The 26,708-nt window shown below is 46.5% G+C and overlaps 1 protein-coding gene across 9 annotated transcripts in view; it reads right to left on the bottom strand.

The window, feature by feature from the left end:
* Positions 1 to 21,867, bottom strand: part of ZNF592 (zinc finger protein 592) — a 58,530-nt gene extending 36,663 nt beyond the window's left edge. Inside the window, exons 1-4 of one of the 9 annotated variants that reach the window (XM_066355103.1) lie at positions 21,551 to 21,606; positions 15,351 to 15,374; positions 6,511 to 6,619; positions 951 to 1,034 (exon numbers count right to left, since the gene is read on the bottom strand). The gene's annotated coding sequence lies outside the window, so the exon portion shown is untranslated. Of the gene's footprint in view, positions 1 to 950; positions 1,035 to 6,510; positions 6,620 to 15,199; positions 15,330 to 15,350; positions 15,375 to 21,075; positions 21,259 to 21,550 lie in introns of those variants that run through there. The other 8 variants (XM_066355109.1, XM_066355100.1, XM_066355108.1 and 5 more) reach the window with 8 other exon arrangements.
* Between the last annotated feature and the right edge of the window lie 4,841 nt (positions 21,868 to 26,708).

The raw sequence follows: 26,708 nt of genomic DNA, 5'->3' as shown, positions 1-26,708 counted from the left end.
TTCCTGTCTGTCTGTCCACACCTGTCCCTCTCCATCTCTCTTTTGCCAATAAACAAACAAACAAACATGGATAAATGAAAGTTACCCTCAGCTTTGTATTTTAGAAGAAGCATTGCAGGGAAAAGAAAGCAAAGAATGACTCAAGTGTGAGAGACTCAGACAGACAAAAAAGAACGGGAGATGGAGAGGGAGAGATTGATTACTTAGCAGAAGCTGGGAGCAGAAGTTGGCTCAGCAGTAAAGCATCAGCCCTGCATGTGGATCACTGATCAGAGAGACATTACATCCATGGGTGGTAGAAAAGGGAGAAACTTTAATTGGATAAAAGGAAATAGAAAAAAAGAGTCCCACATTCCTAGACCCAGAATGAAGCCCCCAACTGGGAATGGCAGAGCTAAAAAAAAAAAGATATTGTAAACCACAGAACTGCTTTCAGCTCTATGCTGTCGCCAATTACCAGTGCAAAGATTTGGAGCAGGCCTTGGTTTAATATGTAAAATTAAACTGACTTAAAGGACCTCTGAGTGCTTCAACAGGCTAGGCTGCAATGGTTGGGTGAATCAATCTAGAAGTATTGGATTTCTATGAAAAACTAACTCCTACGGTGGACAAGTAGACTCTCTACCTTATATATATCACTGTCCTCCTGGATACACATCTGAGGGCTTGCTTATAGGTCTAAGCGACATCAAGTCACAGATATTCTGAGTTGGCCAATGATTCATTTCATGAGGTACCTCCTATTCTAATCATGAGCAAAAAACAGCTTAGAGATTCTCAACACTATATCAGAAAACAGGTGTCCCAGACAGAGATCATGGGGTGCCCCAGGCACCCTTCACCTTTACCCAGAGGCAGCTTCTCCTCCTCCCCTCCAGCCTCTTCCACCCAACCAAAACACCCATTTCCCAAGAACAGAGTGATATTGCAAGCATTCTAACAAGACTCACAGGATGTTAGAGCTGGAGGGGACCTCAGGAGTTATCTGGTCCAATGGCTTCCAGATGGTCGTCTGCACACTGCTGCTGGACTAACTGAAAAATAGTAACATGTGACTTTGAAACCCAGAATTCAAGCCCCCAGCTTGAAAGTTATGATGTAGTAGATCTGGGATGGATCCCTGCAATTCTTTAAGCTTCCTAGTTGATTCTAGTGCACTGATCTAGTTCGACCTCTGTACTTTACAGTTAGGGAAATGAGGCCACACATCAGATATTTACCAAATGCTAAGACCAATGCCTGGCACTGAGGACACAGAGGGAAGACCCAGACCCTGCTCTCCAGTATCCACACCACCTACTGGAAACACCCAGCAGCCATACATCAGTGGTACCACTGCAGGCTCACCAGGACACAGGCATCTTCTAAGGACAGGAGAAGGACTCCTCTGCTGGCCCCTCACTCTCCCTTTTGCTTGTTTCACTTAATCCCCCTCCCCAATGCTGTGATTTTCTACCTTAACTGCACTTATTTCAGTAAAATATTCTCTTCTGCTATTTCATAAGCCCCTTGACAGGCACTCATGAAATTATTAACTTGTATCCTTGTGATTGTAGACATGGATTTCTACTCAGATAGGCATCCCAAACATACTATGTCCAAAGTCAAACCCTTGATTTCCTCCCAGGGTTCCTCACTTCAGGAAGTGACAATCCCATCCTTCTAGTGGCTTAGGCCAAAATCTCAGCACCCCTGCGTTCTCTAACCTCTGTACCCACCATCTGGCCCACACGCAGATCCTGCAAACCACCCTCAAACTCTATCTGCACCAGCCATTTCTAATCCTGCTGACTGCTCCCACCTTTGCTTCTGCTATTCATTCTCCACAAAGCAGCCAGAGTGCTGCCTTTAATCATCCATCAGGTCATTTTCCCCCGTCCTCAAACCCTTCGACACTGTCCCCATATCACACAGAGAGAAACCTAGTCTTTACCATGATCCCCCTGGCAGGGGTGAGCTAATTGCCCCATCTATCACCCGTCTGCCCCAAGCACACACAGACCTCCTCACTGCTCCCCAGACATGCCAGGCACCCTCCTGCTCAGAGCCTTCACACGTAATATTCCCTCTGCTTGGAACATCCTTCCCCTCAGATCTCATGGGCTCACTCCTCGCCTACTTCAGATCTTTACTCAAATATCACTTTGTCAGGAGACTTCCGTTACCACTGTATATAAGATACCAATCCCTACCACCATCAATCTCTGCCCCTTCAGTGTGCCTTATTTTTCTTCACAGCACTTACCACCAGCAGACATACCATAGGGTAATTGCTCACTTGTATATTATCTGTTAATAAGCTCCCATGTGTTTACTGGAAAGGAATCTGCCACTAGTAAGGGAGAGTGATATGACAGGCTCATCTGTCCAGAACTAAGACCGACTGTTCAAGAACAGTCACAGATTCCCAAGCAGGTTTATTACCAGTCTACAGTTGGCAAATCTGCAATGTTATTTGTGTTTAGCTTTTTAAATGTTGCTATAAGAGACCTTGAGTAGTAGATAGGACCTTGCCAATGGGAAGGAGGCTCCCTAAAGTAGCATCTGTCCATGAATCCTGAACTCCTACAGGGTGATTAACTATTTTATTGTTGAAAAGTACCTACTGGCCTATGTCCCCATGTTAGGGTTATCTGTCTTAAGGTTGGGATCAGTGTGATGCCAGGGGAGAGAGAAGGCTAGCTCTGAGAACCACAAGATGAGGCCACAGGGTGGTCTTGAGTCTTAAGAAAAGGGGATACACCTCTGTGAACATACTAAAAATCATTCAGTTTCTTTTTTTTATATGTTGATTTTAGAAATAGAAAGGGAGAGAGCAGGAGAGAGACAGGAAAGTCTGTTCCTATATGTGCCCTGACTGGGGATTGAACCAGCAGCCTTTGTGCTTCCGGATAATGCTCTAACCCAGTGGTAGTCAACCTGGTCCCTACCACCCACTAGTGGGCATTCCAGCTTTCATGGTGGGCAGTAGCGGAGCAACCAAAGTATAAATAAAAAGATAGATTTAACTATAGTAAGTTGTTTTATAAAGATTTATTCTGCCAAACAGCGAAAATCTGACATAAAGTACTTGGTAATTAATTATTATTATATGTTTTAACTTGCTGTAACTCTGCTTTATAAATTTTATAAAGTAAAGTTACTTCCCTACTTTATAAATCACCATTACTGTGGAACCGATGGGTGGTTAGAAAATTTTTCTACTAACAGAGATACAAAAGTGGGCGGTAGGTATAAAAAGGTTCACTACCCCTGCTCTAACCAACAGAGCTATCTGGCCAGGGTTGAGTTTCTTTTCAATTTATTGATTTTTTTGAGAAAGAAAGAGAAATATCAACTTTTGTTGTCCCACTAATTTATGCCATCACTGGTTGATTTTTATATGTGCCCTGACTGGGGATCGAACCCATAACCTTGGTATGTCAGGACACTGCTATAAACAACTGAGATACCCAGCCAGGGCTTTATTTTAAAAAAATCATTGAGTACCTGGCCGGTGATTCAGTGGATAGAGCATAGGCCCATCCACTCTATAGATGTGTCAGGTTTGATTCCCAGTCAGGGCACACAGGAGAAGCAACCATCTGCTTCTCTCCCCTTTCCTTCCCGCATCCCCTCCAGCAGCCAGTAGTTTGACTGGTTCAAGCATGGACCCAGGTTCTGAGGATGGCTCGGTCAGTCCAAGCCCATCAGCCTCAAGCACTAAAAATAGCTCAGTACTTGAGCATCAGCCCAAGATGGGATTGCCAGGTGGATCTAGATAGGGGCTCATGTGGGGAGTCTGTCTCACTATCTCCCCTCCTCTCTCTTAAAAATAAAATCATTGAACTGTGCACTTGAAATGAGTGAGTTATATGCCATATAAATTATATCTTAATAGAGCTATTATATTTCTTAAAAAGATAAAAGGAAATAAAAGGGGATAGGACTGGAGGGAGCTGGGATTATGCAGGACTGTATAGCTGACTGAGATGCTACAAGTGGGAACTATGTACAGGCAACCATGTTTAAACAGAGCTGACAACTGAGATACAGACCAACACTTCACCTTTCACTGCTGGCAAACAGATCTCAGTACTAAATGGGCACCGAACTTTGTTAGAGGGGAGCGAGACCCAAAGACTCAGACAGAAAGCAAGACAGAATATCTCTCGTTCACACATCCTTGAGGTGTCCCTGTCACTGAACTCTGTAAAAGCATCCTCTCTTGGTGGGGGAGACACCCAAATTTAAGCAAGAAGCCAGTAGCCTGGAACTGCTGGGAACTAGGCCTCCACTCTCTGACCAAAGGGCCCCACAAAAGAGCACGTGGCTATTCCATGAGATCACCCCTTCCCCATCTCTAGTATCTATGTGGCTGGGTGGCTCCTTATCTACCACAAGCAAACTGCACTCCCAAAGACTCCAAAATCAAGAAGTTTGTGGGGACTTAACAAACGTGCTATTAGCCTGAGGCACCTCTGTGGTTCCCTCAGATGATGTCAGATCAGGAACTGGTGAACCCAGGCCTGAAGTTTCTCTCCCAGGTGCTCTGCTCTTACTCCTTCTTTTCCTCTTTCTCATACCTCCACACATATATACTCTTTTGCTTCCTGTCCCTCTCTGTCACCTGTCCCTTCCTCCATGCCTACCCCTCCCTCCCTCCCTCCTCTCTCTCTCTCTTATGCTCTTCCTCCCCCCTTCCTCCCTCTCCCCTCCTTCCCCTGTCCACAGAGATCTAGGTGGCTCTTTCATGATGGCTGCTCAGACGTAAGGGCAGTTGGCCTGCTGCCCTTCCCTCCCTCCCTCCCTCCCTCCCTCCCTTCCTCCCTTCCCTCCCACCTTCCCTCCCTTCTTTCCCTTCCTTTCCCATTCATTCATTCATTCACTCATTCATTCATTCATTTTTATTCAGTGAAAAGAGGGAAGGCAGAGAGGCAGATTCCCACATGCACCCCGAACAGAATCCACCCAGCAAGCCCACTAGGGGACAATGCTCTGCCCAACTAGGATGTTGCTCTGTTGCTCAGCAACCAAGCTCTTACTTAGCACCTGATGTGCAGGCCATGGAGCCATCCTCAGCATCCAGGGCCAACTTGCTCCAATGGAGCCATGGCTGCAGGAACAAACGAGAAAGAGAGAGAGAGAAGCGAGAGCAGGAAGGGTGAAGAAGCAGATGGCCGCTTCTCCTGTGTGCCCTGACCAGGAATCAAACCAGGGATATCCACATGCCAAGCCAACGCTCTACCACTGAGCCAACTGGCCAGGGCCAGCAGCCTTTCACCAACAACCCAGGACTATGACGAGAACCCACGTGCACACCTACTATATGTGTTTCTAGTGACCCAAGGGAATGATAGGGAATAATGTATCCAAACAAGCATCCATCCCTATGTGCCCTTCTACCATCAGACAAAATAAAATATTAAAGCCTTTATGTTTTTAAGACACATGGTGAAATGTTTATAGTTAAAATAATGTGATGTCTGGGGATCTGCCTCAAAACAACACAGTGCAAGAGGAAGAGAGCAGGGAGGGGGGATAAATGGAACAGCATTGGCCAAGAATCGATAAATGTTGATCTGAGGGAGGAGTACACAGATGTTTACCATATTATTTTCTCTACATTTGTACATTTAAGCACAACAGGCACCAGACCCTTGTTTAGTGGACTTCTTGGGTCCAACTAGATAATCACCAAGGTCACACCCATTAGGGTAACTATTATATCCAGAAAAGAAAAGACCAGAAACCAACAAGTGTCAGTGAGGCTATAGAGAAATCGGAATCCCTCTTCCTTACTGGTGGGAGTATTAAATGGTATAGACACAGTGGAAAACAGTACGGTGGTCCTTCAAAAAAAATTAAACATAGAATTACCATATCATCTAGTAATTCCACCTCTAGGTCTAGATCCAAAAGAACTGAAAGCAGGGTCTCAGAGGTACATGTACATCATATTCACAGTAGCATTATTCACAATAGCCAAAAGGTCAAACCAAACCAACTGTCCATCAACAAATGAATGGGCAAATACAATAGCTATAAATATACAATAAAATATATATAATTCAGCCTTAAAAAAGGAATAAATATCTGACACCTGCTACAACAGGGGTAAACCCTGAGGACATTATGCTAAGGAAAATAAGCCAGTCACAGAAAGACAAATCCTGTATAATTCCATTTATGAGGTACCTAGAGTGGTCAAAGTCAAAGAGACAGGAAGGAGAATGATGGTGGCCAGGGACTGGGGGAGAGAGGGAAGGGGGAGTTAATGCTTAATGGGCACAGGGTTATTGTCAGGGAAGATGAAACGGTTCTGGTGAATGGTGGTATGATGGTTGCACAACAATGTGAATGTACTTAATGCCACTGAAACAGTGTAAAAAAGGTTAAAATGGTCAATTTTGTTATGTGTAGTTTATCACAATTTAAAATAATAACTACCAAGGAATAGCAACAAAAAAATGACTTTTGTCCAAACTCTCAGTTCCTGAAGGCCAGCTCTGGGTAGCCAAGACATCATACCTTATGGAGGCTCTCAAAACAAGGGTGTGGTGACCGCTGACGGGGGTGCAGAGCTATGGAGAAAGAAGTAACTGCAACCTAGGCACATGGTCTAGTGTCCAAACACCACCTAAGGAAGAAAAAAACCAGTGAAATGTTTTTAATAGGCCTGAATGTAAATGTTAAAGTAGGTTAAGATGATGATGATGATGATGATGATAGTGTAAATCAAACCCTGAGAAAAATCTCAACATAAATTCAATGCAGGCTCCAAATGTAATCAAAGACAAAACTTGTCCCGGCCCCAGACCCTCCCTCTTTCCCCATCACGGTGTGGTGGTTCAGAGTGCAGACTCAACCTGGGTTCAAATCCCAGTTTTAGCCTGACCTGTGGTGGTGCAACGGATAAAGTGTCGACCTGGAATGCTGAGGTCCCCAGTTCGAAACCGTAGGCTTGCCCAGTCAAGGCACATATTGAGAAGCAACTACTCCAAGCTGATGCTTCCACTTCCCCTCACTTTCTCTCTCTCTCTCTAAAAAAATAAAATTAAAATTAAAAAAAATAATAATCCCAGTTCTGCTTTCTAGCCATGTGACCTTAGGCAGGTTTCTTCCCAACTCTGTCTGTGTCTGTATTCCCATATGTAAATGGAGGTTATGGAAACTAAATGAGTTAGCATTTGTAAAGCGCTTACTACAATGCCTTAAACATAACACGTTTGTTATTATGCCACTAACCTCACTGGCCAGCAAGCTTTACCTCAGTTTTTTGGTTTTGATTGATTTGAGAAAGAGAGAGAGGAAGAGAGAGAAGGAGAAAGAGGAAGAAAAACACTGATTTGTTGTTCCACTTATTTATGCATTTATTGGTTGGTTCTGGAATGTGCCCTATTCGAGACTGAACCCGTAACCTCAGCGTATTGGGGACAACGCTCTAACCACATGAACTACCTGGCCATGGCTCTCTCATATTCTTCAGAGTGTCCCAGCAGAGTGCTGCTGAATCCCTAAACGTCAGACTGACTAAAAGCATATACAAGGAACAGGGACTAGGTAAATGAGGGCCGATGATCTCTCTGCACAACTCACCCTCCAGTGCTCAGAAGCTGCAGAAGCAAAGCAAGCCAGGGTCAAGGAGTGGGCATGGGACCAAATGGCAGGTAAGCAAGGCAAATTCACAGGTGGGGAGAAGCAGGGAAGAGACAGCACTGAGCAGTGGAATCAAACAAGAGAAGACAAGGGAGAAGCTGGCAGAACCATTTTTAAAACTAGGTGGTACTCAACTATAGCTGAGCATTAGAACCACCTTGGGTATTTTGGAAAATACCAAAGCTTGGCCACAAGCCCCAAGATTCCGATTTTATCAGCTAGTGTGGGGAAACTGGTTAACGGTCCATCAGGTACACATACCCACAAATGACACAACAGAAGGCCCCATTTCTAATTCTGCTCACTCTCACTCTAATCCTGCATTCCTCACTTAACTTCAATTTTTGTCTTAAGTTTTACAGACCAACATTTAGTTTGGATTCTAAATAGAGATTAAGACAATATTAATGGAAAAATCTCTAAGGGTAGAGACAAAAACTCATTACCCCAATTCTACAGAAGGGAAATAGAAAAAACTTTCTCCTCAATTTTTTCCTTTTCTTATTTCAACCTTCACATTTCAAAATATAAACTAACAAGCAGGCACCATGCTGTCCAAAGAAGGACAAAAGTCAGAGACCAGGGGCCAGGAAGAGAGTTCTCAGACCTGAGAGCTCCAAGCCTTTCCAATGAGCATGCTGATGATTTATTCCAGGTTAACCTTGGCTCCTGCGGCCACTGGACTAGGTTGGGTTATTCGGACCGTCTCTCGTACCCAGTAACAGTTTAACTACAAAGAGGAGCTAACACACCTGAACACCAGGCTTCATTGACCCAGGCTGGCCACTTCTCCCAGGTCACCCTACCACATGCACACTTTGATTTATAGGAGCTCCAGTTTACAAAACACTAAACCCATTTCACAAGGAACTCGCCAGCCTCAGGCTCCTGCCTGCCTCTAAGAACCAGGTGACCCTTCCACTCAGGACTCTGAACCAGGAAGTCAGATTTCACATTTCAGATTTCCAAACACCTTCATCTTCCCAAGATGCTATTATCGGTGGTACACATCTTCCTCCAGCTTCGTACTGAGACCGTCACTATAGCCTTTGCCATAATCATGATACACCTTAGGGTGTTCTAAGACCAAGATTAGAAAACAGCATTCCAGAACACTGTTCTAGATCAGAAGTTCGTCTAATACCATAAGGATTAAGAACTGTCAGAGCCAGGCCCTGGCCAGTTAGCTCACTCAGAGCATTATCCCAAACATCAGGATTGTGGGTTTGATCCCAGTCAGGGTACATATGAAAAACGACTGAATGCACAAGTAAGTATAACAAATGAATGCCTCTCTCTCTCTTCCTTCCTCACTCTGTTTCTCTAAAATCAATATAAATAAACAAACAAACAAACTGTCAGAGCCAAAGAGACCCTAGGAAACCATTAAATTTAAGTCACTGACTCTAAAGCAATAAAATGGAGGCCCAGACAGGTGAGGTAATCAAATGAGATAAAGTACATAAACTGAGTTTTCAGTACTGTGAAAGACTCCTGTTATTCCTGGCCAGGGGATGGGCCTTGCCTGAGCCTTCTCAGTGGGGCTGACATCTCCTACTCATAGTTACCCATTCAAATCTCCACCGAATACCAGGCACAAGGCTTATGTGACCTTCAGACTAGTGATTCCAGCCCTGATGCACATCTGGGGAGCAACAGCAATGCCTAACCCCACATTAGACCAATTAAATCAGAATCTTTATGGGGGAGTCAGTCTATTTTTTTAAATTGATTTTAGAGAGAGAGAGACAGGAGAGACAGGGAAAGGAAGAGAGAGATGGGGAAGAAAGAGAGAAACACTGATTTGCTGTTCCACTTATTTATACATTCATTGGTTAATGTGCCCTGACTGGGGAATGAACCCACAACCTTGGCCTATCCCGTAAGATGCTCCAATCAACTGAGCTACCGGGCCAGGGCTGGGATCAAGCATTTTTAAAAGAACAACCAGGTGACTGATGCTGTCTGGGGTTGAAAACAACTGTCTTTAGACCAGGGCCTCAAAAATCATCCAAAAAGTTAAACAATGCTGACTTGTGGACCCACTAACTTGTGGAGACTAACTCAGCAGTGAAATGGGCCCCAAGAATCTGAAGCTGTGACCGTAACTCAGGGGTCAGAGAACAAGGGCACTGAGTGAGTCCCAGAAGTCACACATGTGCTCCGGCTCACCCTGGAGTCTGGGGGAAGCCATTGGCCTGGGAAAGGCTCCCAGGTGATTCTAACTCTGATGCCTGCTCTTAGCTGGGAGCTAAGTCCCACTGCTTCCATCACCAGCAGGCAGGGCAATCCTTCCAAACAAGGCAGAGGCCACTGTGCTCTGCATGGCCCCTCACACTCTAATCTCACTCAGAGCTCAAGATCAGGGCCCCACCAGGATTTGCAAACCCAGTGGGATTACCCAGCCTTCTCTCCCAACCTTTGCCGCCCCCCACTTCACTCCAGATCCAGTCATATTGACTTCCTTGCTGTTCCATATATTCTTAAGTATTCTCTGGCCTCAAGTATTATCTCTCTTGCTTTTCTCACCACTTTGATGGCTCCTCCCTCAGCTAGTTAGTTGCATGGCTCCCTCTCACCTCCCCCATATCGCTGTTCAAATGTCTTTTAACCATGAGACTTCTCTGACTTCCCTCCCCACGGAGCCTCCTTGTACTAAATCCCTGCTTTGTTTTTCTCCAAAATACTTGTCACCATCTCTCATATTTTATATTTTACTTACTGTCTATAAGCCCACATACACTAGAATAGAAGCTCCATGAAGGTAAGAGTTTTCCTTTAGTTTGTTCCCTGTCATATTCCCAATTCCTAGAATAGTGCCTGGCACATAGCAGGCACTCAAATATTTATTCTAGAAATGACTATATCAGAACACCAATCTCAAAACATAACTTGTACCAAAAGTTCATAAGAAGCTGTTATGCCAAAATCACTTCTCCACTAATCCTATCTTGGCAAAAGCCTTTTTAAAAGCAAGTTAAAGAAAACAAAAACAAAACAAACAAACAAAAAAAACTGTAAGAAGCCTAATGAAGCAGAAACCACTTAGAAATAAGTACCATATTTCCCCATGTATAAGACGCTCCCACGTATAAGACGCACCTTAATTTGGGGGCCTGATATTTGAAAAAAAAAAGTATTATATAAAGTTATTGAACTTGTTTTACTCATCATAAAATTCATACAACTCCTCATCACTGTCAAAACTCCCATCCAGGCCCTGGCTGGTTGGCTCAGTGGTAGAGCATCGGCCTGGCGTGCGGGGGACCCGGGTTCGATTCCCGGCCAGGGCACATAGGAGAAACGCCCATTTGCTTCTCCATCCCCCCCTCCTTCCTCTCTGTCTCTCTCTTCCCCTCCCGCAGCCAAGGCTCCATTGGAGCCAAGATGGCCCGGGCGCTGGGGATGGCTCCTTGGCCTCTGTCCCAGGCGCTAGAGTGGCTCTGGTCTCGGCAGAGCGACGCCCTGGAGGGGCAGAGCATCGCCCCCTGGTGGGCGAGCTGGGTGGATCCCGGTCAGGCGCATGCGGGAGTCTGACTGTCTCTCCCCGTTTCCAGCTTCAGAAAAATACAAAAAAATTAAAAAAAAAAAACTCCCATCCATTAGCCTGTGCTCATCTGTGTCTGATGATGAATCACTGTCTTCACATATTGTCTTGTCCTTGTCCTCAGTTCCATCTATGACATTTGAAATGCCACACATCTACAACCACTCACTGTGTGAGGCACACCCACTTTTTAGACCCCAAATTTGGGGGGGGGGTCTTATACACGGGGAAATACGGTGTTTTTAATCAATTAATCAATCCAAATGGGTTTGTGAGTCAAAAACTATTTGTTCTAAGAAACAAACTTTGGAGACAGAAAATGAGGATTTCAGATACCGTCCTGCTATGTGTAGAGGTTCAGAAGAAAGCTCCGAGAGCACTAACAGCTAGGTTTGGACAGACCACAAAGGACAGGCAGGCTCCTGGCACGGGTTACAGTACAAACGCAGGCCCCTGGCACGGGTTACAGTACAAACGCAGGCCCCTGGCACGTGTTACAGTATAAACGCAGGCCCTGTGCAGGCTCTGAGTGCATGAGCATCACCAGACTCATAACCTAAACCTCAGGAAGACCCTTCCCTCCCTCCTTCATACACTGCACCTGAAGCCACAGACAATACTTAGAGCTCCACCAGGCTGGGAGCACTGGAAACTTTTGTCAAGCATCCCACTTCGAACAAGTTGCTTTGTTTTGGGGGGGATTTCTTTTGTGTTGTTTGTTTGTTTGAGAGAGGAAGGGAGGGAGTCAGGAACCTATAGATCTGTTCCTGCATATGCCCTGACCAGGAATCGAATCAGCAATCTCTGCGCTTCGGGACAATGCTCTAACCAACTGAGCCATTGGCCTTGCTGATGTCATCTGTCCCACTCCATAGCTCCATCCCTATTATTGTTACCTCTTTCCTCGCCACCTCCATTCTCCCCAGTTATCCCTGAGACCACAGTTATCCCCAAACACCGTTTTCATCATGTCAGTCACCATAAGCCTACAAGAGTTTCCTGCAGCCTCAGATCCAATCCTTGGGGCAGGCTTTTTATTTTTATTTTCTTTAAGATTTTATTTATTGATTTTAGAGAGAGAAAGTGGGGGAGGAACAGAAAGTATCAACTCATAGTAGCTGCTTGTCAAATGTGCCTTGAGCAGGCATACCCAGGGTTTTGAACCCACGACCTCAGAATTCCAGGTCGACATTTCATCCACTGTGCCACCACAGGTCAGGAGAGACAGGCTTTTGAGAGAACCTCCATAACCTAGGCATAGATCACTCCCTTTTTGCTGTCTATCATTAGGCATAAAATTATGAGGGCTTTATTTTCTTCTTGAATGCTCCAAAACTTCCTAAACTGATCATATAAAAACAATCTCCCCAACCATGTAAGCCTGTGCTCAGATTCTGCCTCTGCATCAGAGTCCCCTATACAAGTACTGTGACCTATGTCCCACCAGCAGGACCAACTCGGTCAGCAATGAGGCGGGCTCAGCAGCACCCACCAGCAATCACCTATGTGCATGGGAGTTTCTTTTGCTGCCCTCACTTCTCTCATGCCTGGCAGGGGTGTGTCCCTTCAGCCACTCTTGCCCCCAAGTGCCTGCCTGGGTCCCAGTCTTTCTCTCTCTTGACTTAATTAATTGCTGGTAATTAAAGCTACTGTTTGGTGATAAACTGCTAAGAGTCTGACCTCTCCCAGGGGGTGTAAATATTTTAAAAGGGGACTCTAAGTGGAAATGCAAAAGCCTTAGACTCAGAGAAATGGAGCTACAATGCTGGCTAATAAGCACAGATGGCCACCTTCTCCGAAAGGGTACAGGTGCTCAGAGGGGCAGTTTCAAAGGGGGACAATTAAGGGAAGATTAGATTACATCACTGCCACCATGTCCTTCCTCCCAAATGGCCACTCAATCCATTTTGAGTACCAGAGAATGTTCCCCAGAGGTAACCCCAGCCATCTCAGGGAGTGTGACCTATGTGAAAAAAACCACCACCCTCAAAAAGAAAAAGCCCCCTTAAGACACTTCTGCTCTGGAAGCAAGTGTTCTCTAACTGCTCTCTGTGGGGGAACCCCTTAAGGGCAAAGTTCATCTCACATGATTCTCTTATGCCCCACAGGTCAGCCTTTGGAAGCAGAGGGCCCAGGGTGGACCCTGTGAATTGTTGTGGTTTTTCCTTGTTTTGTTTTTGTGACATAAAAAGGGACAGACAGGGAAGACAGACAGGAAGAAAGAGAGATGAAAAGCCTCAGGAAGGGAGAGAGATGAAAAGCATCAATTCTTCGTTGTGGCACCTTAGCTGTTTATTGATTGCTTTCTCATATGTGCCTTGACCCGGGGGCTACAGCAGACCGAAGGACCGCTTGCTCATGCCAGCAACCTTGGGCTCAAGCTAGTGAGCCTTGCTAAAACCAGATGAGCCTGCGCTCAAGTTGGCGATCTCGGGGTTTTGAACCTGGGTCCTCCACGTCCCAGTCCAATGATCTATCCACTGTGCCACCACCTGGCCAGGCGCAACTGTGGATTGTTGATGAGTGATGGCCCACTTGCAAAATGGCTCTGCAGAATCTTAAATACAAGTAAACATTCAAATTAAAAATAACAGTAGTATTAATCACATGTCTAATACAGGTATTCTCAAGTGCCTGAAGATGTATGGCCTTTCCAAATTATCAGACAGTAAGCAAGGCAGTTTTTACAACCTCAGCCAGTTCAGGTCAGGTGTAGAGAGTCCGTCTAACAAGGCAAAGGCGGAAAGCAGCCCTTGCCTACATAGACCAGAGCCTAGGCTGGGCCAAACCCCAGAAAAATCTGAACAGCTGCTCACTGCCCACCCCGGGCTCCCTTCTCCTCTGAAAATGCCAAAGCTTTGCCTCAGTCAGATGTGTGTGCAGGCCCTCAAATAGCCCTGAGAGACTTGTAATACAACAAACACCTACCTTCAAGCCCCCCATCTCCCCATTCCCCCCTTCTCCCACCCCCTTCTCACTCTACTCTTCAGCCTACTAAAGGAACAACTTCAACTTCAGGAACTGAATTGGCAGAAAGAAGTAGAATACTGTCAACAGCATCAAATGAGGGCAGTAAAAGTGGAGCAAGAGCCACCCCACTGGTCCACATTCAGCTCCACCTTGCCAAGGGGAATGTGGGTAAAATGCTCCAATGCCCAAAGGCAGGGATATAAGGAAGGAACAGTCTCCCACCTCACCCCTAAGGTTGAGCTCCCAAAGCGGAGAAATCCCAGGAATGCACATGAGGGTTACACACAAGAACCCCATCTCTTTAGTACAGTGGTCCCCAGGTTATAACACCAAGACCTCTAGCATCTTCCATGTCAATGTACAGACTGAGCCCCGTGGTCCACGGGAGAAGGCCCAGGACCACACCCAAAAGGAGTGATTTCTTTGAAAGCACTCTTCCAGGAAACACTAAGTAAATGTAGAAGCCAAATCATTCAGATGATGAATTTAACTGTTCAACTGCTGAATGGGGGAACAAAAAAAAAAAAAGTTAAGTCAGGATCTACTCATCAGCTCGTCCCAGGTGGGTGCAGCCTGCTCTCTGCCATAGCAGACAGCAGTCCTGGCCTAATTCGCCTGCTTGGGAGAGCTGCATCCGCTGCGCATCTACAAAGGCATCTTCTTTGAGATGTGACCAAGTTGGTACGGCCAGCTGCAACAGCCCATGTGTTCTACAGGGTCACAGTTCTGGGCAGTTTGAGTTTTTGCTTTAGGGCATTCAATGTTTGACCCTAAAGTGAACACAGATTCATGTGATGGGGGGGAACATAAAGTAAAAATCCACCCCAATCCTACTACTCAGGGGGAAGGAATCTTAATAGTAAACTGTAAAGTGAGCTATTCTGACTTAAACCTGGGGTGTAAGTCAGAGGGTTTATTTTTTCAAAAGACCCTTAATGACACCTCTGGACTAGACAGAAAATTTTCAGGGGGCTCCAATAATTCTAAAGTTCTCAACAGAAGTAACAACATCATACAGACTCCCTGCCCCACATACATACTCACTAGAGGCCAGGAGTTCGTTCATCTGTTCAGCAGACATACTATTTTTTCATTCAACATTATGGCAGTCTTTCCACAATCAGTCACACACACAGAGTCATCATCCCTTTCAACTCCCGGAGTGTAGTAATGAGAAGATGGAGGCCATCATTACCTCTTTATATAACACCTTCAGAATCTGAAATGGAGAAGGTAAAGGATTCACTGAAAGTCACACAGTAAACAAGGACAGCCCATAGTGCTAACAGACTTGAGAAATGACTCTGTGGTGATACCAAACTTGAAAGGTGTTCATTAACTCTTAAGTCATAAAAAGGATCAGCTATGTCATTTCAACACACACATACACACTTCCCATTGTCAAGTAAAAGGAAATGGTTGGCTGAAACAACACTCTGATCCCTTGAAAACATTTCTCAAAAGTAATTAACTAATGAGTATCACACCCTACACTCCTGGAGAGTGAAGGGGAGAACACTGACCCAGATGCCCACAAATGGAAACACAGAGATTTGGGGTGCATGCAATTGCTCCACCTCAGATAGCAACACTCTCTCCTATTCCAATTGTTCCTATTCTTGTAGGAAAAGAAAAACTTGAAACAAACTTACATATAAAGATAGAGCTGAAGATAAAGATCTGATACAAACACTGAATATTCAAATGTTGACCGTAGCTTCAAGTCCAGTTAGTTTTATTTCCTTTGTATACCTCTCTGCAATTCCTAAGTGTTCTATACACATATTTTTGGATAATTTTAGAGTTTTAAAAGAAAAGTAATTAAACCACAATCTAGGTTGGTCGATTTGGGTTTTATTTTTCACTGTGGAAAAATAGAGATTATAGCCTGACCAGGCAGTGGCGCAGTGGCTAGAGCATTAGACTGGGATGCGGAGGACCCAGGTTCGAGACCCCAAGGTCGCCAGCTTGAGCACGGGCTCATCTGGTTTGAGCAAGGCTCACCAGCTTGGACCCAAGGTCGCTGGCTCGAGCAAGGGGTTACTCGGTCTGCTGTAGCCCAGTGGTCCCCAACCTTTTTTGGGCCACAGACCGGTTTAATGTCAGAAAATATTTTCACGGACCGGCCTTTAGGGTGGGACAGATAAATGTATCACGTGACCGAGACAAGCATCAAAGAGTGAGTCTTAGACGATGTAACAGAGAGAATCTGGTCATTTTTTAAAAATAAAACATCATTCAGACTTAAATATAAATAAAACGAAAATAATATAAGTTATTTATTCTTTCTCTGCAGACCGGTACCAAATGGCCCACGGACCGGTACCGGTCCGCGGCCCGGGGGTTGGGGACCACTGCTGTAGCCCCATGGTCAAGGCACGTATGAGAAAGCAATCAATGAACAACTAAGGTGTCGCAACGAAAAACTAATGATTGATGCTTCTCATCTCTCTCCATTCCTGTCTGTCTGTCCCTATCTATCCCTCTGTCTGACTCTCTCTCTGTCACTGTAAAAAAAAATAAGAAAGAAAAAGAAAAATAGAGATTATAAACTCTAGAGGGTCCACCACTCTTCCTAGTGTTACAGAAGCAAAAAGAGTGTAAGAGGTTCATACCTCATGAAGACTGTGATCCAATAGGAAAGCTCACTACTGCCAGTATGTATCGAGGTCAGAAATTACTATTTTCTTTCCTATCTTCAATGTGTATAGAATCAGTCTCTCCTTCAAGTACAATCAAAAGCTCCCCCCATTCCCTCCACGAGCTCACAAGCCTCCGCTTCCAGAATAACTTCCAAGGCATCTGTCCACAACCCTCTACCCCCAGCCACAAAATTACCCATACCACCTGACCTGTGATGGCGCAGTGGGATAAACTGTCGACCTGGAACACTGAGGTCAATGGTTCAAAACCCTGGGCTTGCCTGGTCAAGGCACATATAGTAGTTGATGCTTCCTGCTCCTCCTCCTTCTCTCTCTCTCTGTCTCTCTCCCTCTCTCTGCCTCTTTCCCTCTCTCTCTCTCTCTCCTCTCTGAAAATTGAATAAATAAAGTCTTAAAAAAAATTACCCATACCACTTAGAATCTGCAAACCTCACTTAGGGTGGTAAACACACAATACAACACACAGATGACATTATAGAATTGTACACCTGAAACCTATATCATCTTATTAATCAATGTCACCTCAATAAAATAAATAAATAATCTGCAAACCTCCTCTAGGAACCCAATTCAAGGGAATCCCTGTTTTCCAAGTTTATTTCTAAAAAGTTATTTCTCCTCTTTCTTAAGTTTCACAAACACCCAACCAATAAAGAATCATTCATTCTATCAAGGAATAATCATTGTTAACTACAGTATACAGAGCTTGAGAAAAAATTAACTGAAAGGGTTAGTTTTCATGGAGCCTGAGAAAAACAAACAGGAATTGAGGAGCAAGAGTTTGTTAGCATGTTCCAGCTCTGGCCTGAAGTGGGGTGGGGGTGGGGAGGCAATAGCCACAGGACAAAAACATCTGTCATCTGCAGTTTCATTTCTCGTGGCCAGTTAATACCCTGAGTTTATGCATTAGTTTCTTCCAAGTTTGATTAGTAAGTCGGTCTCCCGGGACCCAATCAGCTCTAAATGCCCTACAAAAACTAAATTTTGGTTTTATAAAACTGAAAACCAGACCCTGAAGCATAGTCATCCCACCAATATAAAGCCACTTCCAGGATAACATCTGTCTCTATTCTTTAACTGCAACACCCATCACTGTAAGAAATTGATGTATCTAATACTCCCTGATAGTTCCCATAGTTCACAGAATAAAACCCAAACTTCTTGACCTGCCTTTCACAGTTCCAACTCAGATTTCCAGCTTCACTGCCAGACAAACTAAGCCTCTCATGACACCATGTCTTCACACATGGTTTTCTCTACCTAGAATGTCCTTTGCCCCAATTTTGCCTGTAAAATTCCTATTCTTCCTCCAAAGCCCAGTTCAAGTCACCTCCTCAATGAAACCTTCCCTACTTCCAGGCCTTTAGTTCTTGCTGCTGCCAACAGGTCTCTAGCTACAGGTACACTAGATAACTCAGGTACATTATAGCTCATCCTTTTAAACAGTATTTTTTAAAATTTATTTATTTTATTTTTTTAGGGGGGGGGAGAGAGAGAGAGAGAAGGGGGAGGAGCAGGAAGCATCAACTCCCATATGTGCCTTGACCAGGCAAGCCAGGGTTTTGAACCGGCAACCTCAGTGTTTCCAGGTTGATGCTTTATCCACTGTGCCACCACAGGTCAGGCCTAGCTCATCCTTTTAAATATCTGACCTCCCCTCCATACCCTGAGCTTCTTCAGGGAAGGAAGTCACTTTGTATCCATACGTCCTAGCAGTGTCTAGAATGAAATGGGAGATCAATGTTGAATGATTGATCACATGGAACATGGCATTAAGTTATTTAGAGCAGTGGTCCCCAACCCCCAGGCCGCAGACCGGTACCGGTCCATGGGCCATTTGGTACTGGTCCACAGAGAAAGAATAAATAACTTACATTATTTCCGTTTTATTTATATTTAAGTCTGAACGATATTTTATTTTTTAAAAATGACCAAATTCCCTCTGTTACATCCGTCTAAGACTCACTCTTGACGCTTGTCTCAGTCACGTGATACATTTATCCATCCCACCCTAAAGGCTGGTCCGTGAAAATATTTTCTGACATTAAAACGGTCTGTGGCCCAAAAAAGGTTGGGGACCACTGATTTAGAGGAACAGGGAAGGAATAAAAGTCTCACAAAATTCAAGAATTTAATTATCTACATATTTAACCTCATCTAAAATGACCAAATTATGCTGAAAGACAGCATGGATGATTTGTTTTAAAATAATAATAGCAACTAATATTTAAGCTAAGAGTTACAATGGCTTACTTAATGTGATCCACATGACCTTATGAGATAGGTCCTTTTTATCTAAAAGGTAAGCTGGGGAGACCTTGAAGCTTTCCCAAAAAGGAAACTGAGGCACAAGAGAGGTTAAATAGCTCAAGATCATTCAGCTAGCAAGCTGTAGAAGCAAGATGAAAACTCGAGTAGTCTAGCTCCAGAGCCACTGGGCTCGGAATCAGGGAGACCAAGGTTTGAATGCAGATTGTGTTACAAAGGTGGCTTTAGATAAGTTGTCTATCCCCCTGGGCTTGTTCTCTGTACCCTCTGGGCTTGTATCTGTCAAGGGGCAGGACAAACCCTTCTCTTAGGGTGCAGAGAGGATTAGATTAAACGTGATAATGTATACAAAAGTCTCTCAAATTGATTGCCTCACCTCACATGTGCTCCATAAATGCAAATTCCTTTTCCCTTCCCTTCCCTTCCTAAAAGCTGGGCAAAACAGACTCACTGAGGAAAAGGATCTCTCCCCCACACTGCTTGAGACTTTTCCAAGCTGATCAAGTATATAGTTAGGCCACCCAACACTGAAAGTCTTGCCTTACCTGGCTTATCTCAAAGTACATTCTCCATACAGAAGCCAGAGACCTTTTAAAATGTAAATGCCATCATGTCACATGCTTAAAACCCTTCAAAAGTTCCTAATACCACTGGGGATACAATCCAAACTAAGGCCTGTCCCCAAGGCCCCATATGACCTGACCCACCTCTCCACAGACTTATCTCCTCTCTCCCTTTCCCCCTCCAGCCACACAGGCCTCTTTCACTTCCTCCAGCTTGCCAAGCTCTGTGCTGCTTCAGGTCTCAGCCTAAAAGTCACTTCCTTTCCTGAGCCCCCAACCCAAATCAAGGCCCATTTTGCTTTCTCACCACTCTCTTCATCTTTCTTTCCTTGCAAACATCACATTTTGAAATGATCAATTTACCCCTTCCTTTAAAGTTTTATTCAAAAGACAACTTCTTAGGAGGCCTTCCCAGGCCACTCAGTTGTAAATTCCAACCCCCACTAGGTATCTATCTCACATCCTGCTTCTCTATTTTCTTTTTCTCCTTAGCCCTTACCACTTTTCATTGTCTTTCCTTACAAAGATGAAAGTTCCACAAGGGTAGTTATTTTTGCTTGTTTTCTTCACAGCAATGCCTAACATATACTTATTAGTAAATACGTGTTGTTGATGCAGTTTCAAGATTATTTATTTATTAGTGGCCCTTCCCCCTAGGCTATGAGCTCAAGCTAAAACATGCCTTTCTAGTTTACCACAGTATCCCCAACGCCTAGGCCTGTGCCTGGCACATAGTAAGTGCTCAGTAAAAATTTACTGAATGAATCAAAGCCACCACCACGACTAAATAGAGAAATTGAAAAATGGTCAAAATATGTGTTCATACACCATACTTCCTCCTGTCTTTCACTGTGTCATGTGTGTAAGTTTGAGGAAACAGACCCTTGAGGTCCCACAGAGAACCCTCCAGGCCAGGCATCTGCACATCCTGTGCCCTGAGCCGCCATACAAACCAGCAGACGTTCAGTCCGGGCCCCTGTGAACACCAAGCTGACGGCCAGTGGGCCAACCCCGGGGCCAAGCACCATCTTGTCCCGCGTCCCATTCTCCTCTGGCCCGTCCTATTCTAGACGAGTCCTGGGTGCCAGACAGGCTTCCCAGAATGGGCCTGTGGGTTTATTGCATTCCAGGATTTTTAATGCCACCTCTGGCCTACTCAAAAAAAAAAGTAAGAAACCCGTGGTCAGCTCCCACAAACCTGGGGCTCTCCGAAGCGGGCGTACCTAAGGTCGCACGGACCCCTCCCCCTCACATGCGCCGCTCCACGGCCAGGAGGCCATCTGTCCAGCAGACGCTCCTCTGTCCTCCCTCGGGTCACATTGAGCCTTCCCCCCAGGTTGGCAGGAAGAGCTTCTGCAGAGAGACAGCTTCCACCCTGGCCGAAGGCCTGGGCACCCCGAGGACCCCGGTTCTGAGGCAGGAGTACCTGTCCGCTCACGAGGAACCTTCCCCGGGTCAGGACCTGAGCGGAGGAAGGGGAGGCCCGAGGGGCGCCCGACAGGGTCGCTCGGCGAAGTGTCCGCCTCCTGCCGGCGCAGCTCCGCGGGCGGCGGGCTGACAGGGTGCCCCGGCGGGGAAAGTGCCCCGTTAGCGGCGCCCGGGCGGGGGCCGCGGGCTGGCGCCGAGGCGGCCAGTGTCCCTCGCGGGGAGGACAGCGGCGTGCCCGGCGGGGCGGCGGCGGGTCACGGGGGCGGGGTGGGGAGGCGGCCGGGCCCGCCAGGCGGCGGTCGGGGAAGCGGCTCCGCCTGGGGCGGCGGGCAGGGTCCGCCTGTCTGCAGGGCCGGGCCGCGGCGCGGGTGCGGACTCGCCCCGGCCCCGCGCAGCCCCGGCCCGCGCTCCGGCGGCCTCGGCGGCGGCCCGGGCCCCAGCCCCGCCCGGCCCAGCCCGCGGGGGGCGCTTACCTGGCGGCGGCGGCGACTGCAGGCCCACAGCTCGGCCGCGCGCGTCCCCGGCGCCGGCTGCGGGAGCCACAACATGGCGACGGCGGTGGCGGGCGGGGCTGCGGCTCCGGGGGCGGAGCGGGGGCGGGAGCCGGGCTGGCGGCGGGACCCGGCTGGGGCGGCGGGCGGGGCGGCGACTCGGACCTGGGCACCGGCCCAGGGCGGTGCAGCCGGGGTGCTACCCCGGCCCGGCCTGGCCTCCGCCTCCCGCCCGAGTCGGGCTGCGCCGCGCCGGCCCCACAGCGGCGAGGGGGGCTGCACCTCGCCCCGGGACGCCGGCCCAGGGCGCCCGCCCCTCCAGCCCCGCGAGCACCCCGCACGGCCCGGCCCCCCGCGCCCTGGGCCTCTCGTCCTGTGACGTGCGGCCCGGCAGGCCGAAGGCCTTGGTGGGGCCGAGGTCGCCCACTAGGGGCCGGCGGCTGCTTGCGCGGCGGCCTCGCCCTAGCGCGCGCCTCTGGAGCAGGGACGTGGTGGGCCCAGCTGCGGGCGGCGGTGACAGCAAGCGCGACCACGGCCGGACTTCGGGCTGACACGCGGGCTGGGAGGTGCGGGGCGCGCGGATGTGCCGCCGCCGGGAACCGCTGGACGGGCCGCGAACGGACTGGCCGCGGGGACCGCCCGGGGACGCACCAGGAGGTCTCTTGAGTTCTGGGAAGTAATAACTGAGCGAGGTGACAGGTGGCCACAAGGCCAGCGCGGTGACCACCAGCAGGGCGTTCCAAGAACCCGGCGCACCGGGAGCGCGGCACCGCGGCGGCAGCCAGGTCGGGGCGTGGGGTGAGGGCCGGGCGGCCGGGGAGCGCCCGGCCTGAGCGAGGAACAGGCTCCCGCTGGCGGGAGGGAGCAGCCGAGGGTCCGCCCCAGGGCTGACTTGGGCGCTTGGGTGAGGAGGACGCGCTGCCGAAGCCCACGAAGGCACTAACTGTGATGATTCTTTCCAGAACTTTGTGAGCGTGAGGAAAAAAGTAGTAGCTCAAGGGGTAAAAGAAACAGGTTTTTGTTTCAATTTGAGGAGGAGCTCTCAAATTGAGGAGCTGAGAGGGGGAGAATAGGAGATAAGAGAGGGTAAATAATGGTGCCAGAGGTAGGGGTGGGAAAAGGCACATCTCCTCCTAGGAGGATGGACAAGGATAGACGGACCTTGAGGTGGGGAAGCCTGCATACTGAGCCCTGCTTGTTTCCATGGATCAGCTGCCTGGTGACATACACACACCCCTGCCCCCAGTGTTCCATAGGCCTGCTTGAGGTTATGTCCTTTAAAACAAGTGAAATTGAGCCTTGACTGGACAGCTCAGTTGGTTGCAGTGATCGGCAAACTCATTAGTCAGCAGAGCCAAATATCAACAGTACAACGATTGAAATTTCTTTTGAGAGCCAAATTTTTAAAACTTAAACTATATAGGTAGGTACATTGTTATTAACTTAATTAGAGCACTCCTAAACTGGCCTTTGAGCCACACTATAGGGGCCAAAGAGCCACATGTGGCTGCAATCTGCGGTTTTGCTGTCCACTGGGTTAAAGCATCGTCTCAATACGCCAAGGATGTGTGTTCCAGCCCCTGGTCAGGACACAAACCCCTATTCCAGGAAACCAGCCCTGGATGGGGAACGCACTTGGTTAGAGCATCGTCAGGGATATGCCATAGGCCAAATTGGCAGGTTCAATCCCTAATCGGGGTACCCTCAAGAATCAACCAATGAGTGCATAAATAAGTGGAACAACAAGTCAGTGTTTGTCTCTCAAATAAATAAAAACTTTAAAGTGGGAAACCAACATATCTAAAATGTCTCCAAAGATTTCTGAGGGAACTTACATTTCTCCTAATTATCACCAACCTAAATTTTCTATTTCTAGAACAATACTAAATCGTGCTCTTCTAGAAAATTTGTCACTGTACTCTTTTTTTTAATTAATTTTAGATAAAGAAGGGAGAGAGGGAGAGAGAGACAGAAACATTGATCTGTTTCTGTGTGTACCCTGACTAGGGATCCAACCAGCAACCTTTGCATATCAGGACAATGCTAACCAACTGAGCTTTCTGGCCAGGGTTTGTCACTGTGCTCTTGATACTACTCCATATATACCGCCCCCTCAAATACAGCACCATGTGTGAAAACAAGCAAAATACCCAATTTTATATGATTGTTAAATAACTTGTAGTTTATTCATAGCGATTAAAAGTCATGTTGAGACCCTGGCCAGTTAGCTCAGTTGGTTAAGAGCATTGTTCAGAAACAACAAGGTCGCAGGTTCCATCTCTGATCAGGACACACACATGGAAGCAACCAATGAAATGCACAACTGAGGCCTGACCTGTGGTGGCGCAGTGGATAAAGTGTCGACCTGGAAATGCTGCGGTCACCGGTTCGAAACCCTGGGCTTGCCTGGTCAAGGCATATATGGGAGTTGATGCTTCCAGCTCCTCCCCCCTTCTCTCTCTCTCTCTCTCTCTGTCTCTCTTTCCTCTCTCTCCTTCTCTGTCTCTCTCCCTCTCTCTCTCCTCTCTAAAAATGAATAAATAAAGTTAAAAATTAAAAAAAAAAAAGAAATGCACAACTGAGTGGAACAACAAATGAATGCTTTCCTTCCCACTCCCCTCTCTCCCTCTCTCTATCTCTCTAAAAATCAATCAATAAACAAAAATTGAGCCTTGGCAGGATAGCTTGGTTAGAGTGTCGTCCCTGAGCACAGGGGTTGCCGGTTTAATTCCCCAGTCGGGGCACATTCAGGAGCAGCTAGGTGTTCCTATTTCTCTTTCCCTGCCTCCCTCTAAAATAATAAAAATATCAGTTTGTAATATCTAAATATACATCTATGTATCATGCATACATAAGAAATGGGATTTTTTTGCCTGACCAGGCGGTGGCGCAGTGGATAGAGCGTCGGACTGGGATGCAGAGGACCTAGGTTTGAGACCCCAAGGTCGCCAGCTTGAGCGCGGGCTCATCTGGTTTGAGCAAAAAGCTCACCAGCTTGAACCCAAGGTCGCTGGCTCCAGCAAGGGGCTACTCAGTCTGCTGAAGGTCTGTGGTCAAGGCACATATGAGAAAGCAATCAATGAACAACTAAGGTGTTGCAATGCGCAATGAAAAACTGATGATTGATGCTTCTCATCTCTCTCCGTTCCTGTCTGTCTATCCCTCTCTCTGACTCACTCTCTGTCTCTGTAAAAAAAAAAAAAAAAAAAAGGATTTTTTTTCTTCTGTGACTTCCATATTTTTTTATTTTTATAGTATATTAATGTTTCTCTTCATGTCAGAAAAAATGGTATTCTTAAATATATTATTATAGTATCTTTAAGAAAGGTAAGGTATTTCTTTAAAAGATAGGTATGGAGTTCAAAAATAAAGATATTAGGAATCAGGCAAGGCAATTGGAAATAGATCTTTGAAGGCTGAGTGGGACTGTGGCAAGCAGAGACAGGCTAGTTGCAGAAGGCATGGTGCAATCGAGGACACATAATGAGAAATAGATGGAGTGTTCTGGGAACACCAAGAAGTCAGCTTGGTTGGAGCACAGGATCCCTGTGGGAGAAGAGTAAGTCAGTGAGTCAGTCCAGAAAGGTAAGCTAGGGCTACAGTCCAAACCTTTGTGATTTGCCGACTGGCAAGAACCACTAGAACTTGAACTGCACAGGTCAATTTTAAAGTAAGTTTTTCTGTCACCTCTACATTATGAGGTACTAAATCTCAGCCCTTCTATCTTAGTGATATTTGGACATTTGATTACTCGGCAATGAGGTAGGAGCAATAGTTTCTGCATCCCAGCTGTTTACAGAGTGAGGATTGGCCCTATGTGTACAAGTTTTATTCGCATGGCAGCAATTTCAGAGCAAATTAGCAAAGAAAAAATGAAGAAGAAATGTGCACCTTAAAACCAATACTGTACAAACTTTTTTAAACAACTTTCTCTGAGTTTTTTTTAATTTTTTTAAACTTTTTTATTTACTGATTTTAGAGAGAGGAAAAAAGAGAGACAGGAACATCAATCTGTTCCTGTATGTGCCCTGATCAGGGGTCAAACTAGCAACCTCTGTGCTTTGGAACAACACTAACCAATCTGGCCAGGGAGAGTTTGGCTTTTTTTTTTTTTTTTTTTTTTTTTTTGGTATTTTCTGAAGTTGGAAACGGGGAGGCAGTCAGACAGACTCCCGCATGTGCCCGACTGGGATCCACCCGGCATGCCCACCAGGGGGTGATGCTCTGCCCATCTGGGGCGTTGTTCTGTTGCAACCAGGGCCATTCTAGCGCCTGAGGCAGAGGCCATGGAGCCATCCTCAGCGCCCGGGCAAACTTTGCTCCAATGGAGCCTTGGCTGCGGGACAGGAAGAGAGAGAGACAGAGAGGAAGAAGAGGGGGAGGGGTGGAGAAGCAGATGGGTGCTTCTCCTGTGTGCCCTGGCCGGAAATCAAACCCGGGACTCCTGCATGCCAGGCCGATGCTCTACCAACCAGCCAGGGCCGAGTTTGGCTTTTTTAAGAGTCCATATACAGGCCTGACCTGTGGTGGTGCAGTGGATAGGATAAAGCATCAACCTGGAATGCTGAGGTTGCCGGTTCCAAATCCTGGGCTTGCCTGGTCAAGATACATAGGGGAGTTGATACTTCTTGCTCCTCCCCTCTTCTTTTTCTCTCCCTCTCTCTCTCTCTCCCCTCTCTATAAACGAATAATTTTTTTTTTAAAAAAAGAGTCCATATACAGGTGAGATTATATAGTATTTGTCTTTCTCTGACTTATTTCACTGAGCAAAATGCCCTCAAGATCCATCCATGATGTTGAAAATGGCAACATCTCCTTTTTTATAGCTAAATTATATTCTATGCAATATTTTTTAGTTGTGGCCCTCTATAAGAAATACATTCCAATTCTCAACCCAGAATGTACACACATGTGCACAAATACGTACACCTCGGAGACAGAAGTTTCCTGAAATATTACTCTCATTTTATGCAATGCATGTTGACTTTTTTTCTACTTCAAGTTTATCTTATTTATTTTTTTACTTTATTGATTTCAGAGTGAGAGGAAGGGAGAGAGAAAGAGTGACAGAAACACCAATCTGTTTCTGTATGTGCTTTGACCAGGGATAAAACAGGCAACCTCAACATGTCAGAATGGA

The sequence above is a fragment of the Saccopteryx leptura genome, chromosome 13 (assembly GCF_036850995.1).
Source record: "Saccopteryx leptura isolate mSacLep1 chromosome 13, mSacLep1_pri_phased_curated, whole genome shotgun sequence".
Lineage (NCBI taxonomy): Eukaryota > Metazoa > Chordata > Mammalia > Chiroptera > Emballonuridae > Saccopteryx > Saccopteryx leptura.
This window is presented reverse-complemented; position numbering and strand designations above follow the sequence as displayed.